Source organism: Passer domesticus, chromosome 1 (genome assembly GCF_036417665.1).
Source record: "Passer domesticus isolate bPasDom1 chromosome 1, bPasDom1.hap1, whole genome shotgun sequence".
Classification (NCBI taxonomy): domain Eukaryota; kingdom Metazoa; phylum Chordata; class Aves; order Passeriformes; family Passeridae; genus Passer; species Passer domesticus.
Genome location: NC_087474.1, coordinates 39,143,066 through 39,160,517, shown reverse-complemented (window position 1 = coordinate 39,160,517; position 17,452 = coordinate 39,143,066). Strand labels below are relative to the sequence as shown.

Below are 17,452 nucleotides of genomic sequence, written 5' to 3'. Positions count from 1 at the left end.
ATCAGTAAAGAGTATTATCCCCAGCTTTACTGCAGATTTCATTACATAGAAAGTAGCTTAAAAGACTACTTAAAATGTGAAAGAGTATTTTGTCTGCTTTTTAATCCTTGCTTGTTAAGAACATTGTGCTAGAAGGAAATATTGGACTACTGGGTCCAGTCCCTGCAAACAGTAGAGATCCCACTGTGTAATCCTTTTAAGTAACTGGCCAAGCTCCACGTGCAGAATAACAGTGTTTCTTGCCATGCATCTTGCTCTAAACTGGGCACCCTTGATGCTTTATCAAGTCTAGTTGATGCAGTGAAATAAGCACCATTTAGTAAGGTGTAAAACTGGTTCATATTTGCTGCTAATGCCTATTTAACCCAAACAATTAAGGGGAATGTTTGCTGTTACAGTTCTTTCCACATTTCATCTCTTCATTTCAGGATTAAACCTTAGTCATGGGAAATGGTTAGAAAAGCTGGAGTTACAGGAATAGTTCCAAGGCACAAAATAAACACTCAAAATTATAAGAACTGTATACATAATGTGGCAAAAAACCTGAGGAAATTACAGTGGAGACTGCAAGAAAAAGAGGAAAGAAAATATTTCCCTGTCGCTTGAGACATAATATGATGGAACTATCACAGTTTATTTTTTTGCTTGCCCACAAATTCCTATAACCCCCCCAAAAAAGATGTCTAGACTTTAAAAATTTTTTCTTACTTCCATCACTTCCATTTTATGCTTTTGTGTCACACAAGATGAGTTTAATTTTTCTGATATATTTTATTGCTTCCTCTACCAAACATAATTAGCAAGTATGATGTGCTTTGCTGTTTTTTTTTTTCTCATTGAGTGAACAGTTGAAAAAAAACCCATTCCTGTTTCTCCTAGAATAGTTTGATTTCATTGCTTTAATTAGTGGTATTCCTAATTTATAAAAGTGCTAATGTATTTATTTTCTGGTTGTTTATAATAGATCTTAGCACAGTAAATGCCATTCACTGTATTTATGAAGTAAGAAAATAACTTTACTATCCTACCACTTGATTCACTGGGAAACCTTCCTTCCTGTTCTTTCTACCTCTTTTCAGATGTCTCTCCTTGCTAATTTTAAATCTGTTAGACTCAGATTTCATTACATCTCTCATCCCCCTGTTCCCTGTTTCTCTCATTAATTTGACCAGTTTGTTCCTGACTTTCCAGGTTTCTGTGAACACATTTCCAGGCATACACAATTGAAAACTCTGTGAAACATCACATTCTGATTAGTTTGTATAATCATGAGATCACAGTAGTTATGTGTTCCCTTGAACACATAAATGAATCAAATTCTCTCAGCAAAAATCAAGTGATTCCTGAATGACTAGTTGTAGGTAGAAGGATGAAATAGTCTGCATAAGGAAAAACAAAATAGAGTTAAACACTAAAATCTTGTCTAGAAGCTTTCAGAAGCTTTGTTAATGGGTCTAATACCATATAATAGAAGCCAAAAGGCTCCTGGACATTTTCTAACTCTTCCTGTACAAAATTTCAAAGCAATACAATTTTTGAAGATTGGACAGTTTTAAACATGAAACACGGTTGTTGTAACCACCATGACCCTCTAGATTATGAGTATAAAATCCAGAACTCAAGAAGATGGGAATAGGTTTCAGAGACTTCTTAATCCTGTGACTGGGACCTTTTCTGTTCATTGTGCATTTGTTCAGATCTAAACAATGGCCGTAGTGGAGGGAGAAGCAGAGGGGAGGAGGGGAAAACAGAGACAGCTGCTTTAAGTTTTGTATATATTAAAATAATATAAATAACAATATCTTTGTATGCAACGCTCATTCAGTCATCAACACAAGAAATTCTATAGTTGCTCTGGGCTGCTGGTGAACAACATCTAAAAATGTTATGAATGGTATTCCAAAACTCTACTTTAACCTTTAATTTATTTTCAGATAAAAACTATTAGTTTGTGCAATTATATCAGTCTTAGTTCTACAAAGAAATTGATTGTTGTCTAGCACTCTTAGGCCTGCTCATTCGTTTATTACTCCCTTTGAAGCCAAACAAGAACAAAAAAAATAAAGAAACTCTAGGAAAAATCTTGAGGGAATGAGGGACTATTTATATCACAAGGCCCAATCTCATAACCCCTTGCATATATTGTGATTCTTAAAAATGAATGTAGACCTACAGTGCTATCATTTGCAGGATTTACCAAATAACATTTTTCAAATATATCTTTTCTATGACCCTCAATTCTTTGAGAAAATAATAGGTTACATTGTCTGTATTAGCAATGTATTTCTTTCTCTTCCTTGAGCTTTATCAAGAGTTGTCACACGTTATAGTTTGGTGACAGTGCTAGAAAAAAGTGAAGACAGACCTGACCTCTCATAGCATTTTTGTGACCATGGGGCTCACAAGAGCAGCTTGGCATCTGCCGGCACATCTTTAGCGAGTTGGCAGCCCCAGCGCCCTTTGCAGGTTGCAATCAAACCTGCCTTCTACAGCAGCCTCTTTCTGGCTGATTAAGTTTAATGTAATTTTAATTAAAAACCACAGTGTCAAAGGGTTTAGCTGCTCGAGAAATGAGCACAGATTGTGGCACAGTGGCAGCAGTCACTTGGAAAATGGAAATGCATCCTGACAATATTGTGTAGGGGCCAGATAAACAAAGCTGCAGCTACTGTACCTTGCAAAAAGCTGGGACAGACCATCATTGCAAGGAACCTTATTCAAAAATAAAGTATAGAGCCCTTCTTGTTCTTGTCTTTTAACCATTTTTAAATGTATCTAGCAACTGAGTAATAGTTGCCAAGAAATTGTTTTAATCTTCCCTCTATATTTTAACTTTTGTTCCTTGGCATGTTTAAATTTTCAGATTTCAGTCCTTATTTGTTTCGAACAGCAAAATATTTGCTTCACACAATAGACTTATACAACTTTTCTCCTTAGGCTATAAAGAAAAAAATCATCACAGATTTTATCAGTGCTGAAAGAAGGTTCCATTTTAGGGAGTTTTTTGCTTTTGTCTTTTTCCAGCTTTTCTTGTCCCTTGAAGCAGATCACAAGGAGATTTTAATATTTTACATACTGCAGATATTGAGCAACATTTGGAGAATGACCAAAAGAATCACTTCACCAACAAAGGTCGCATCATATCTATGAGATTTAATTTCACTAAGTCTCAATATGCATAGAAATATTGGTAAGAATAGTTTCCAAAAGAAGTATCTCTGTAATACTTTATTTTCTTAGTTGCCATAGACTTTTGAGTAAAGAGAATTGATATAGAGTTGTTAAACAAGCTTGTCTTGGCAGAATTTGCTATTTTTTAAACCCATGCTTTGAACGCATGTATTTCTGGAATGAAGGCTTGATCCAAAATCCACTGAGATCAGTGGAAAATCCCCAGTGACTTAGACTTTGGATCAGGTCCTGAGAAGTATATGTGCAATAGGTGGTAATGTAGCATTGTTCCCAGGAATTCCTTTCAGCAAGAAGCCTTTTTATTGTTTGTAGATGCTACCGATGCTCAGGGGCCAGAACCCCAGGAGAATTCCACCTAGTGACGTCAATTCTGTAGAGGAGAACTTCCTCTGTCCCCTTTTAGGTTTGTGGGACATTTTCGAACAGATGGAGCCTATATAGGTGGGACGGGTTCCATCTGAACAGAAGGGTCACAAATGCACCAACTGAGAGGATAGACAGAGCTATGGGGGAGAGTTTAAAGGAGTGGACAAGGGGGATGGGAAGTCTGTACAGAATCCAGCAGAGAGGAAGAAGCAGCTAAAATAAGCAGATGGGTAGACAAGAGGAAATAATGTTAAGGGCTGAAATATGTAGCACACCTAGAGAAAAGGTTAAGAGAGAAAATCAGAAGACAGCATTGGTATTGCAGTACAATTAGGAGGCATAGAAAAGTCATTTTTCAGCAACACACATAAAAGGTCTGACAAAGAAAGTCAGTTTTTAAAAGTAGTAATGTTCCAAGTGAAGGGTTGTCCTGAGCATCATGTGTTGGATGCAGGTAATAGAATGTATTTACAGGCATTGAAATTGCTGTGCTACATAGGGTGCAACATGATAGAAAGCCCAATGAAGACTTCAATTAGGCCACTAGACTAGAATTTATTGACAAGTAAACTGCCCTACCTGAAATACATGAATGTATGATGGATTCTCTGTCTCTGAAGAGAATAGCAGGGAGGGAGAAAAAGGAAACAGAAGGAAAACAAAGCACCATCCCATCACAAAATCTGAAATGGAAACTGCCCTGGAAGTAATAAGTCAGGGGATGCAAAGAAAAAGATGGTTGTATATAACCAAATTATATAGGAGAGAGACCCTGCAAAACTGAAATAAAATTAATTTCAGCAATACAAACAAAGAAATGTGTCACTTCCATTTATACTGACCCTGGATCTAGGTGGAAAAAGATATTTGAATGCAACTCCATTTACCAATTGTTTTGGATGCTGGTTTAAAAGGGGCTTTTTCCCACTCTCAGCCCACCATCACTATTACTTAAATGAAAATTGAGATTAATATAACCAGCTTTTATTTAGTCGTGGTTACGATGTGATGATAAGATTAACTTCCAAATACGATTTTGCAAAGGGCAGCAATTTTCTCATAAAACAGCTATGAAACCACCAACAGTTTCAAATTAATAAGTGCTACCATCCATTACCTTACCACTACTAATTCTATTATTTTATAAATATATATGCAGTATTTTGTTTCTAAATAAATGCTTTAGACCAAAAAATTTATAACTTGTAATTCCAGATGATTGTCATTTATGGAAAGATCTATCAAATCCAAAATTAATAATATCTTAGTTTTAACATTAATCTAATATCTAGCTTTATAACAGACTGAGGCAGAGCACTACCACACATTTAAGAATAGTAAGATATATTGCATTATTTGTAGCACATTGCTATGTGCACAAGAACCTTCTCCTTGCAGTTATTATCTCCAAATTCCTTAGGGTGCCAGAGCCACTCAGGTTTGCTTCTCAGTTCTCCCTATGTTTGTGAACAAGTTTCTGAGGATATTCCATATGGAAATATGCAAGTGGTGCTTTTATGATCACCAAAGGAAGATGTTTCCCTGAAGCCTTTATATGTTTTCAGAAAAAATCTGAGCGTCTGCCTGGAGCCCATTTGAATCATATATGCAGTTCACTTCTACATCAAAATCTGACTGTGAACATAAAGGAAAATGCCCCAAGGGTTACATGACACAATAGCAGGTTACATACAGCACTTCACTGACATATATATAATCCTTTTATTTATGAATACAGAATTAGATGTTTATCTAGGCTTGTACAAATAGCTAGTTATATTTGATGAAGCAGTGAACTAATTAATACCTTCATAACAGATAATTTAAACATTCTAAAGTGTCAAAATATTTGTCTTTCAAAGCATGCTGAAGAGAAATTGTGCTATTACCTTGTTAGGAGTACTAGGATAAAAAGAGAGGGTAGTCAATATCCTTCTTTATGTGGTTTCATGGTGAAACAAATATAATATGTAAATATTTGGCATAGATTCCAAAGGTTGACTGAATACACTGGTAAATCTTTGTATTCTATGGAGTACAAAGTTTTGTGTATTTCCAAACTCCTGTAGATCTTATACTGCTCAATATCATTTTGGGTCCAGTCATTCCAGTTCTGTTGCACAAGTAAAGCAAATGCAGGTTAACTGGATGGCCAGCCAATGTTTATTGAATGTATTTAGCAGCATAAAATTACACAGAGTAAGTCTCAGTGAAACCAGGCATTAGTGGTAATGCAGTTCAGCTACTAAGATTGGCTGCAGACATGCATGACAGAATGCAAAGGGTACAGCTCTGAGAAGAGTTTCACTTTTTCAATATTCCAAACAAATTACTTGATCTACCTCTTGTGTTTGTACAAGCATAATATTTTATATTTATAGAAGATATTATTGTATAAGCAATAATCTACAGAGTATAAATAAAGTACTTTTTTAAAATGCTAATTCTTACAGAAAGTATTCACTAAATTGTTTCCACCTTTCTATAGCCCGTTAAGTTTTTTTAAATACTTAACTCACATGGAGATAACATTACAACATTGGTGCAAGTTGAATTACTAGACCGCTAAAAATTACAAACTTTGACCAAAACACATGACTTCAGCAAAGCCTCTTCACTGAGGGGTCTTGAGTTTCTGTTTTGGTTGATTTCCTTGCATGTTTGGTTTGGGAATTGTTGTTTGTTTTTTTTCATTTCCAATATAGCAAAATATTTAAGATTTATTTATAGTATTAAATGAAAAGTTAATTTAATATTTTTTCACAGGTACATCGGAAAAAGCAGGCTTGATGATAATGATTTTCTCTCTTGTAGAAGTAAAAATAATTGTGTGAATGAAATTCCTTCTACTGTCAGTGTAGCACTTCTCTCTGCTGTGCTGCTTGCAAAGTGGACATCATATTCCTGTGCTCCTATTGAAATTGTTTTTGAGGTTTTTCTCATTAGTTCTGCAACCTCCTCTCTGCTTTTCTACAGCAATAACAAAAACTTGACAGATTGGAAAAGTGTGTACTGTATACTATTTTTTCAGCCCTTCTAAAATTAAATTAAATCCATTCACCATAGCAAAAGAGCCCTCAGGCATAATTCTACATACTATGTATTTGCAGTATTAAATATTCAGTATTTTTTCTTTTAAAAGCATATTTTTTACAATTGTCATAAACTTCCCTGCTAAGCCATATTTGGGGTTGCATTTAACCTTGTTTTTTTCCAGGTTGTCAAAACTAAGCTTTCCATATTCAGTAGTCTTTCTGATATATAAAAAACTGAGTTGATATGGAAGGGAATTTTTAAGCAGCATCTTCTATCTGAGCTTACATCCAAGTGTTCTTTTTACATAATGTAGAAGAGTGAATAAATGGGTAAATTAGTCCAAGCAATAGCATAGGTCCAAGATACTCATGAACATTCATAATTTTAAGCCATTGACTGTTTGTTTGGGTTAGTCTGATCTATACATTTCATATATTCTCTTGATTGACAGTCACTCCAATATTCATATTGGAATCAAACATACACATTTAGAACCATAAAAAACCTGAATTATAAAATCAATTCCATACACTGGGCACATAATATCTATTGCTAAGTTTGAGTTATGCTTGAATTTTATTTATACGGCTAATTTCAGTATGCATATTATGCACTGATTTGAAAATTTGCTTTCTGATTTCATCTAATTATCTTTCAGAGACCATATTAGTGGGATTTTAGGAGCAATAAGAAGTGTGCTAATTATCATCTTTGAAACGAAGGACTGCTAAACAAGGATATGACTTGGGTACAATTCCATCAGTGATAGCAGAACTTGTGTACACTCTCCAGTTAGAATGAGCAACTCTACTATCTTTTGCAAGGATGTAAGTCATGAATTTTGAATGCCTAATGTATAGAACAGTAGTTTATTATTACAGTAGAAAATACCCCTTTATGGTCGCTCATAAATTGCCTCACTGACAAATTTTGTTTTCCAAATTAAAAGTTGTGATAAGAAGCCATCTTGAATAAAGCTTTTTTTTTGTGTGGCTCCTTTTTTTACAGGATCACAGATCAGCTTGGAAGGGATCACAGTGGATCATCTGTTCCAACCTCCCTGCTTGAGCAGGACCATGCTAGAGCCCAGGATTGTGTCCAGAGGGTTCTTGAATATCTCTAGCGAGGGACACTCCACACCCTCTCAGGGCAATCTGTTCCAATGCTCAGTCACCTGCACAGTAAAGATGCTCTTCCTGATGTTCAGAAGGAGCTGCTCGTGCATCAGTTTCTGCTCCTCCCTTCTTGTGCTATTGCTTGGCACCACCAAGTAAAGCCTGGCTCCATCCTCTTGGCACCCCCTCTTTAGACTCTGGCAAACATTGATGAGGTCCTGTCTCAGCAATCTCTTCTTGAGACTGAACAGGCCCAGCTCCCTCAGCCTTTCCTCCTAAGAGAGGTCTTCCAGTCCCATAATCAAATTTGTCACCCTTCCCTAGACTCACTCCAGGAACTCCATGTCCCTCTCGTTCTGAAGAGCCCAGAACTGGCTCTTTTTCCCCCTTAGAAATTATCAAAAAATACTGCCACTGGTCCACTGAATCAGAAATTACATTTTCTTATTAACTAACTATTCTTTAATTTTATAATGGATTTAAAACTTTAATGACAGCACCCTCCAGGTGACCAGGGTACTGCAGGCCAGGACAGCAAGGATCTTGTCAGGCAGGGTCTGTCCCACTACCCATGGCAGCAGAGCAGGGCAGGCACAGAGGTGATGGCTGGACCCCCCATGAGTTGAGATCAAAAAAGAAAAGTCTCTGTTGTACAATCCTCAAATGTTCTTCACCTGTGACCTTCTATCCATCTGTAGCAAGGAGTGGAAAATAGTTAAGTGTAATCCAACTAGAAAATTGATATGGAGATTTGTATCTTTTCTAGTATTGGCTTACTTTGAGATGATGGTAATTTGTTTTTATAATGTAAAGTCATAGACAGAGACATTAAGTCACAGACATTTACATCTTTGTAAATATATAAAGCTGAGCTCTCATTCACAAGTTCCTACCCATTTTAATTTGCTGACCACAGAGCAGATTGTAGAAAGGATAAGTTGGTTTCATTTGGCGAGTTTATTTTCATTAAATTCTCCTTTTAGAGTAAAATATAAACATCTGGAATTGAAATCCTTGTTATAGGTATAATTTTATTACAATAGCAAACATTAAACAATATTGATGCTATGTAAAATAAAGATGAATCTCTTTCTAAGGATCTTATTTCAAAATTTCAGTCTGTAATGCTGGCTCTTACACTATCCAGTTCAATTCATCCATCTCCTGCCATCATCTTGATGTGCTCTGAAATTGCACCAAAGTATAGCTGGTCACAAATTTCACACTTACCACTTTAGACAAGTGAAAGGTCAAGGGCTTACAACAGTTGAGCAGTTCCTTCTCAGTACCACAAAGCACAGACAGGCATGAAAGTGACTGCAGGTCAGATCAGCTGTAATTTACACTAACTGTGTAAGACCACACAGATCCATCCCACTATCCTCACAGAAGAGAGTATGTAAGTTTGAGTATTGATCACTTGTCTCACTTCTCATCTGCTCTGTGCAATGTTGGAATCAAATATACACTTTCATTTAGTGCCATTCTTTTGTTTTCAGAATAAAAAAGCATTAAGTAGCCCTTCCAGTAGAAAGACTTTTCATATTTGGAGGGACCTGTTTAACTCCTAAGACAGAACTGAGATTTAAACCAGAGAGCTAACAGGAGGAAAATCAGGAGCTAGAATTGGAAGTGGTCTAGTATCTTGTTGAAAATGCTGCTAGAGAGAAAATATAAAATTACATATTCAGTACATTCTAAAATCTGAAGAATAGGCATTGTGTCTATTCTACAATGAGAAATTGTACTCAGTCTTGGTCTGCATATTATAATACAGGACAAATAAAACCTAAAATGTGCTGATTAAACTCCCTTAAATCATATTACCAGATCCCATTTCAGCAGGCAACACTGGATTTATGGATTTTTGTTTACAGGAATATAACAGTGTAGGACTTCTATCATCATTTTAATGTTTACAAGTGAAAGGACTGAGCTTTGTATGTTTCCCAGACAGAGAGAAAAAGCAAATTAATATTGATGACTTATCTTTCATTCCTGAAGAAACTAAAAACAGCGACTGAACCTAAAAAAACCAATAAAATAAAAAGAAGCAAGCAACCAAAACCAGAAAAACAACAAACCACCAAGTTGGTTTTGTCCTACAAAGGCCTCAGCCACAGATTCACCATAATTCTTAATTCTTGGGCAGGAAGAAATTAAGATCTCTTTGTCCTGAAATAAATCCCATTAATCTGGTTTATTATTTTTATTTAGAACTGAGGCTGTTAATGTTCCAATTAGCAATTAATTTCTTTCCTGAATTGTCATGTTTTAAAAGGAATTTAAATATATGATGTACAGAGAATAACAGTTTTTAAAAATAATCCCTTTTTGGGTACAACAACCCTTTTGATGTTTTCTAAACTTGATACTCAAGTCAAACTTTCTTTCTTGCATGGTTTACCCAACAGTGCAGTTCAGCAAATCAGTTTATTCCTGATTAACAGAATCCCTTTTGTGGATATCCTGTTTTCACTATCAGTGGGTCCACTAGAAATATTTATAAATACTATAAACAGCACTTGTGCAAGCAGTTCCGTAGTTACTATTAGCAGACACTGTAATTTATTTTTTTAATTAAATAACTTTAAATGTTATTATATACCAACAAGTTAATTTTTTCATAAACCATGCAAAAGGCACTTCAATTATTTTTTAAATGAGAATGTATTATTCCCCCATATCCAAACTACCTCTGAGTACAAATAACAGCTTAACAAATAGCTTAAACTTTCAGTGCTAAGGTCTGATAAAAAAGGGATTTAGAGTCAGTTGAAATTATTGGCTTAGTATGCACCACATCCAATCTGTCCCTTGCATAACACTTAAAAATTCTGTTCAAGTAGAATATATTTATTTTGTCTTGAACTCAAAAATTATACTGAGATTTCTTCAGATGTGATGTTATCATAGTCTATGCCATTGTATCTTTGGACTATGGCATTACAAATCAATAATGATGAATCTTGGCCTTTTATGTCATTGGACACAACTGGGCAATGTGTAAGAATAGCTACAATGTACTGCCTGCACAGCTGGAATAGTTGCTGGAAATAGATATCAACAGAAAAAACCTGAAGCTATCATCAAAAGCAAATCACGATCAGCTATTCTGGCACTGATGTTTTGAACTCAAGGAGCAGTGGATTTTTTAAAACACGACTATTCATCTTTCGCATCAAAGTAGTGGAATAAGTACATGTAGGAAAATATTTCCTAAGAGAACAGCACAAGGATTTGCCTCAGGTTGTTGCACCACTCAATGTGAACTTGACTAAAATTCAAATTGTGAAATAATAAATTTGACATAATTTAAAAGTTTATTCTTTGCCTCCCAGTGCGTGCAGTAACTTAAAGCCAAACACCAACAAACAAATTGGCAGCTGGTGTTTTAGTCTGTGAGGTGTTAGCTGTCTGGTCCCACAAAATGAAACATTTATTTGATGTGTCTTAAGTATGTAAGTTAAGAGATATCCAATATGCGAAGGCCTTAAGACTTCACTTTCAGAATGTTGAAACTCCTTCTTCTTGAAATTTCATCAAGAGTTTACATGCTCATTACTATGCATTCATCTCTGCTAAGTCAGATTAGGAAATTCAGAATAAAAGTTATCTTCAGAAATTCCCATATGGTTTTGAGTAACAGCTGCTATAGCACAAGCCAAGTGGCACACTCAGCTTTATATAACACTACCTACATGGTGCTTTCTGTTCCAAGGTTGCTTTCATTTGTTCACTTCCTTGCAACAAGTATACTGGTCCCATCAGTTAGAATATCCGAAGGAATTTCTTCTTCATGAAATTGGATTGCTAATGGTTTCTGCAGTACTCCTGATGTCCAGTGATATTAGAAGTTTATTTGAAAAGTCCAGTCAGTAATTTCAGCTTCAGCAACAAAATAAATTGGAAATATTATCTATCCTTCATATGACACTGGTTGAATACCAACCTAATATTAACAAAATAATCCAAAATCTACCAAGAGAATTTGACACTGTCCAGAACATATAATTTGCCTTGGAATGTTTCATTGTTGGATGATAAGTTACAAAACTAAAACCACTTGCCCAAATTGAGACTTAAAAGAACAAAAAAATTCTTCTATGGTATGATTTGGCAGGGCTCTGTATGTATTCTGCTTGCTCAGAATGTTGGATATGCACAGGAGGACATCAGTGGTATCCTGGCTTTCTAACACCAGAGGCTTTCCCACAAAGCAAAGCAAAGCAAAGGCTTCTTACAGTGCCTTTTCACTGAGGTTCTGTTGAAATGAAAGGCTTAGCTGCTTCCCTGCATGTGAGTCATGCCCACAGGCCCTGAAAAGTGTTGTGGGACACTGCCCTTCTCTAAGGCTCTTAGGCTTACTTGCATGAAGTTGTCTAATCTTAGCCAGGAGTTTTTTGCTAATGTGGATTATCAGTTAATAAAAGCTCACTTACTAGTGAGGAACAAAAGTTTGTATATTTCAAAATGACAATGGAAAAAAAGGTAACCCAAATTCCCAATGCCAATGTGTTTACAAATAAATTCCATGTAATTTACAGCTAGAGATATCCAATCATTTAATGGTTATCCCAAAACATACTCCAGGGCAGAGTTAAGATTGTTCATTTTATAAACTGATTGTATTTTTTTTAACTTTATGCTAAACTTGGAATCCTTTCAGATGAACTACAGGTATGATTGGTCTTTACAGTGTGCAGGGGTCATAAGACACCATCAATATCTCCAGCTCCCCAGTGTGTTTGCTGTGGGGACAGGATACAACAAAAATCAAATTTCTCTCAGTTCTGTGTTGCCTACACAGAAGTGTCACATATCTAAAGAATACTGATGGGTTGTAATTTACTGTACAAAATGTCCTTTCTGGGTTAAGTGAACTATTAACATTTCCCACAAAATCCACAAAGCATCCCTTTCCAAGTGGAAAACAGTCAAGTCTGCCAATACTAAATTAAAGTGCTTCAATTAGGAGACTGTCACTTACCATAACAACATGACAGAATGTAACAAGCTACTGCAGAGAGGGTCTGAGGCAAGAAAATGAGTACTTAAGTAGAGGCTTTGAAAGGTAATAGACCAATACATATTAAAGTTAGCCAGCAGCCTAGAACTGTAGGGGAAAACTTAAAAAGGAAACAAGTGATGTTTTTGAAAGCTTCTAGTTTGCAGTAAAATTCCAGGTGCTGCCTTTGCTGTTTTCACAGTAATGCTTACCATGCATTAACCTTATTTACAGTTTTCATCAGGGGCCAGCAAGGGCCAGAGGGCCCCAAAAGGGAATGGAGCCAGGGAGCAGCAGGGCAGGGATCTTCTCAGCCAGGGGCCACCCTGAGTAGGGCCAGGCACAACCAAAAGTTGCAAGCACCAGGCAAGTTCATGGTGATGAAGCAAGTCTGAGGTCAAGCCAGGAAGTCAATCTACAGGTCAGAGTCAGGTCCAGCAATTGCTGGGCACACCCCAGGTTCAAATTGGGAAGGCAGTTCATGGGGTCAGCTGGATGCATTGAAGGTTCAAGCTGGGAAGGCAGGAGCACAGTGTCAGCTGAGCTGAAAACCAGCACTCCTCCAGAGAAGCTTAGGAAAGAAGCAAACACTCAGGGCTCAGCTTAAGTAGATTGTCTGGACTTGTGGGTGTGTGTGGAGATTCCAATTGAGGCAGGCCAAGGCTATTTTGGCTATTAGTGCACTCGGGTACCGTGACTACAGGCTGTGTGTTACCTAAAATTGTGCTACCTCCTGTGTTTATTACATCTGACAAATATTGTTCACCCTTGTGCTAAGGTAGGAATATTTTAGCTGGTTTTGCTATGTTTGCACTGAAGTTTGAGTCCTTCTTAGCTAGAATCTGTTGGGGGATTAAAAGAAGTAAATTTTTTTTTCACACAGGAAGGCCTTTTCTCAAAAACAGTCCTAAAATCTTCATCTAAAATATTCTTTCTCTGTTCTGTTTAAATTGTCAATGAAATGGTACAGACTGGAAGGATGAGATGAGAAATAGACATGACCAGACAGAAGCAGTTGTAAGTCTTGGACTCAGACACTAAAGGCAGGATTCAACTGTCTAAACACAAGTACTTTCCATTTGAGGTGCCCTAGAGTATCCAAAATATCCACACATATGATCTTTGCCAACAGGCTTTAAACCAGGTACATCAGGGGATGGTGATAACAGCTTGCAGATAAGTGAGGGAAGAGCAGTCCAGGCAGTAAATACATGGGACAGGATGACAGGAGCAAGAGAGCCCTCAGGAAAGATAAGACAGGTTAAAAGAAGGTTTGCCTCAAGTGTTTGTGCACAAATGCACACAGTCTGGGAAGCAAAGAGGAGGAGGAGGTGGGTCTCTGTGTGCAGGTGCAGAATTGAGGCAGCATAAGAATAACTGAGATGTGGCAGGATGTCTGCATTGTAAGGAACACAAGTTCTTTAGGAACAACAAGCAGCAAGGACAAGGAAGAGGGGTGCTGTCTGGGTGCTGTCTATGCAAGGAAGCAGCCTGGATGTATTGAGCTCTGTTGTGGAACGGTAGGGTGATTGGGGGCTTGTGAGCCATGATCAAAGGAGAGGATGGTAAAAGAAACACTGTAGTGGGAATCTGTTACAAATCATTTAGACAATATTGGAAATAGATAAAGTTTTCTTTAAGCAACTCAAGAATGTCACCAGATCACTAATCCTTCTTCATACAGATTGGCACACTAGCACTGAAAGACTCTGAAAAGGAACTGAGGGTCCTGGTGGGTGGTAGTCTAAGTGCATTGGGAGATTTCAACAGGAGTATAGCCACTAGAGCAAAGCATGATATTTCCCCTCTGCCACTTTTTGAGGCTGCCTTCAGTTTTGGGCTCTCCAGTACAAGGAAGATGCTGGTAAATGTCAGCAAGTCTAGCAGAGAGCTACCAAGATGGTGAGGAGGCTGCAGCACATCTTGTCAGGAGAACCTGAAGGGACTGTGCTTTTTTAGAGAGCAAGATTTTTTAGGGAAAGTGTGGGGCATCTAGTAGCAGCTTTCTGATACCTAAGAGCTAGTTTGTAAGAAGGCAAACACAATTTCTTTGCCAAGAAGCACGGTGGGTGAATGAGAACTATAAACTGAAATACAAAAGGTTATAGTTTACAGGAAGTAAGGAAAGATTGTTCCACTGTGAGAAAAAGTGAGCATTGAAAGAGGGGCCCAAAGAAATTATGGAATCTTTATCCTTGGAGATTTTGATGACCCTAGCTGGCAAAGTCCAGAGCAACATCTTCTGAATGCTATGGTGATCCTTTTTTGAGTAGGGTGTTGCACTGAAGACCTCTTGTGGTTCCTTCCAGCTGGAAAAACATGTATGTTGTATATAGGATATATGTACATGTATATGGTGCAGAAACCACAGGAGACACTAGCTCTTCTGGTGCTCTTCTGGTGAATATACAGTATAGGGGAAACCCAAAGGCATGTCATATGGCTTTAAGGATTGTGTTCAGGCAAAAGGTCTGAGGCAAAATGTCTGATTGACTTTGAAAAATAGCCAGATTACACACTTATTTTCTCACAAGTGAAGTTTATGCAGAGGAATATATGCCTTCCTCTTCTTTTTCCATTTCTTTTTATCTGTTTTATCATTTTATAATTCATTTCAGGGAAGATTTTCATTATGGTCTTTTGACCAGATGGAAAGACTTTTCTGGCAATTCCCAACAAGAACAATTCTCTTTTCAAAATGCTGTTCAAATTAAGGAACATCTTTCAGGGTAATATCAGGACATTCCTGATTAATTTCAAGTCTGTGCACTAACTACTCAGACACCACTGAGGCTAAAAATAGAAAGAGGAGTAAAATGTTCAATCCTATAAGTAATAATCCAGTGAAAAATATAGTCTGATTTATTATACTACTGTGAGCAGCTCACACTGAAATGTTAATTCTTCTTTAATTTAAATGCTATTGGGCATGTGGTCATATGCTGCTACATTAAAGATATGTCTGATACCTTTTCCTTGCCACAGGTCTCGTACAGGTTGAGATTTCGTGTTCACATCCCAGAATATACAAGTGAGATGGGTAATTACTTCTAAATTATTTTTGTTATTTATGAAAATATAAAGGAGATAAAATGCAAAGCAGGGATTTTCTAACTTCAGCAACTTTAAACAGCTCAGAGCAGATTTGTTTTTGCTATCTATATATTATACTCTAGTCCTGCCTATTAAATTCAAACCAAGCAGAAGGAAAGGATGAATTTGCATATCCATTTCCATTCACATTATGGACTTTTAAATCCATGTTGCTTGTGTCTATAGACTAATGAATGCACCATTATAGAGGGGACTTAGTATGTCACTGCATTTGGAATGTCCAGATTTTTGCTAGGCATATAATATTTTGAGAGCCATTTTTTTCAAGCATAGTGTAATAGGCTTTAACTTTGCTAAGCTTTTCTGCCAGGCCTCCAGTGCCCTGCTGTTCTATTATATTGAACTTGTAAGCAGGATGCTCTGCCAGGCTCACCCAGATTACTGCTGCAATAAGGGCCCTGCTGAGTGACTAGTGTCATGATAAGTGCTAGGGAGGGAGTTCACCATCTTGGCATACTGTTCTCATCTTATTAAATTCAGCTTTGTGGAAGCAGGGAGTCTGCCTCTCGGCCTCACTGGCTCTGGCTCAGTCCAACTGCTACTGTCAGACAATATGAAAATAGGAACCACCACAGCTAATGGCAGGTGCTGCACCACCATAGCTGAGGAGAAAAGAAAAAAAAAATTTTTCTTTTTTTTCTTTTTCATTTTTTTAATAGGTACTTGACTGGATTGATTAGGAAACATTTAGGTATTTAATAATATTATTATAACCTTCATACCCACAGTTACTTGCTGAGATACTGTTATTTTTTAACTTATTCTGTCCACTTTATATAGATTCCTTTGTTCTTGCTTGCTTAGTTTCATTAAAGAAATGTAATGTAGCAAAGCCCCTGGAACAGGACTGATACCATTCAGATTTAGTAAAGGATGGTATTGTAAAGATATAGTTCTGACATCCCTATTCGGACAAAACTCCCTACTGGATCCTGCCTGAGAAAAAATTCCCAAATTCCAGTCTTGGATTACTGCTGGAGGTGAAGTGAGTTAGCTGTTCATCCCCCCTAAACTCAGTAACCCCTGCTTGCCTAATTCTCATATTTTGTTTAAAAATCTGACTATTAGTTTTGGCTGGAGGATTCAGAAACTTCCCAGTGCCCTGAAATGACCAGCTGTGATCTGAGTGTAAGCTATGCTGCTGAATGCAGCAGGAAAAGTGCAACATTCACAGAGAGGAGAGAGGGAACAAGGGAATAGATGTTTGCAAGCCATACCCATGGAGAGAAAGAAAATGAAAATCACTCATTTTGTAGTATGAATTGTGGTAAAGCACACCTTAGTTCTGAATAAGAGAGTATTTGACCGTCTATTTTTGAGCCTAAGTCTCTTTTGAGCTACAAATGAAAAAGAGTTTTCCAAGGGCTTTTGGAAGGATAGATAAATTACTTCTGCACCTGCTGGTGTCTGAACACATATAGAGTCTTCCTTGACATCAGCAAATATGTTGTTTCTCACTGTTCAACAATAAATGTTCAAATAGCCCCATCATTGTCACTTCAACATTTTGTAAATTGAACATGAGCAACACGTGCAGTAACCTTTCTGACAGAAATATCGACAAGGTCTAGCTACAGAAGTCACCTTATAGCAAAACCAAGCTGGGATCAATAGAAAATCC

At 37.0% G+C, this 17,452-nt stretch overlaps 1 long non-coding RNA gene across 1 annotated transcript in view; it reads left to right on the top strand.

The window, feature by feature from the left end:
• LOC135297494 (uncharacterized) overlaps window positions 1-17,452 on the top strand; it is a 179,614-nt gene that overhangs the window by 38,538 nt on the left and 123,624 nt on the right. The window contains exons 3-4 of the long non-coding RNA XR_010359476.1: window positions 7,253-7,421; window positions 15,703-15,757. This is a non-coding gene — a long non-coding RNA (uncharacterized LOC135297494). The remainder of the gene's footprint in view (window positions 1-7,252; window positions 7,422-15,702; window positions 15,758-17,452) is intronic.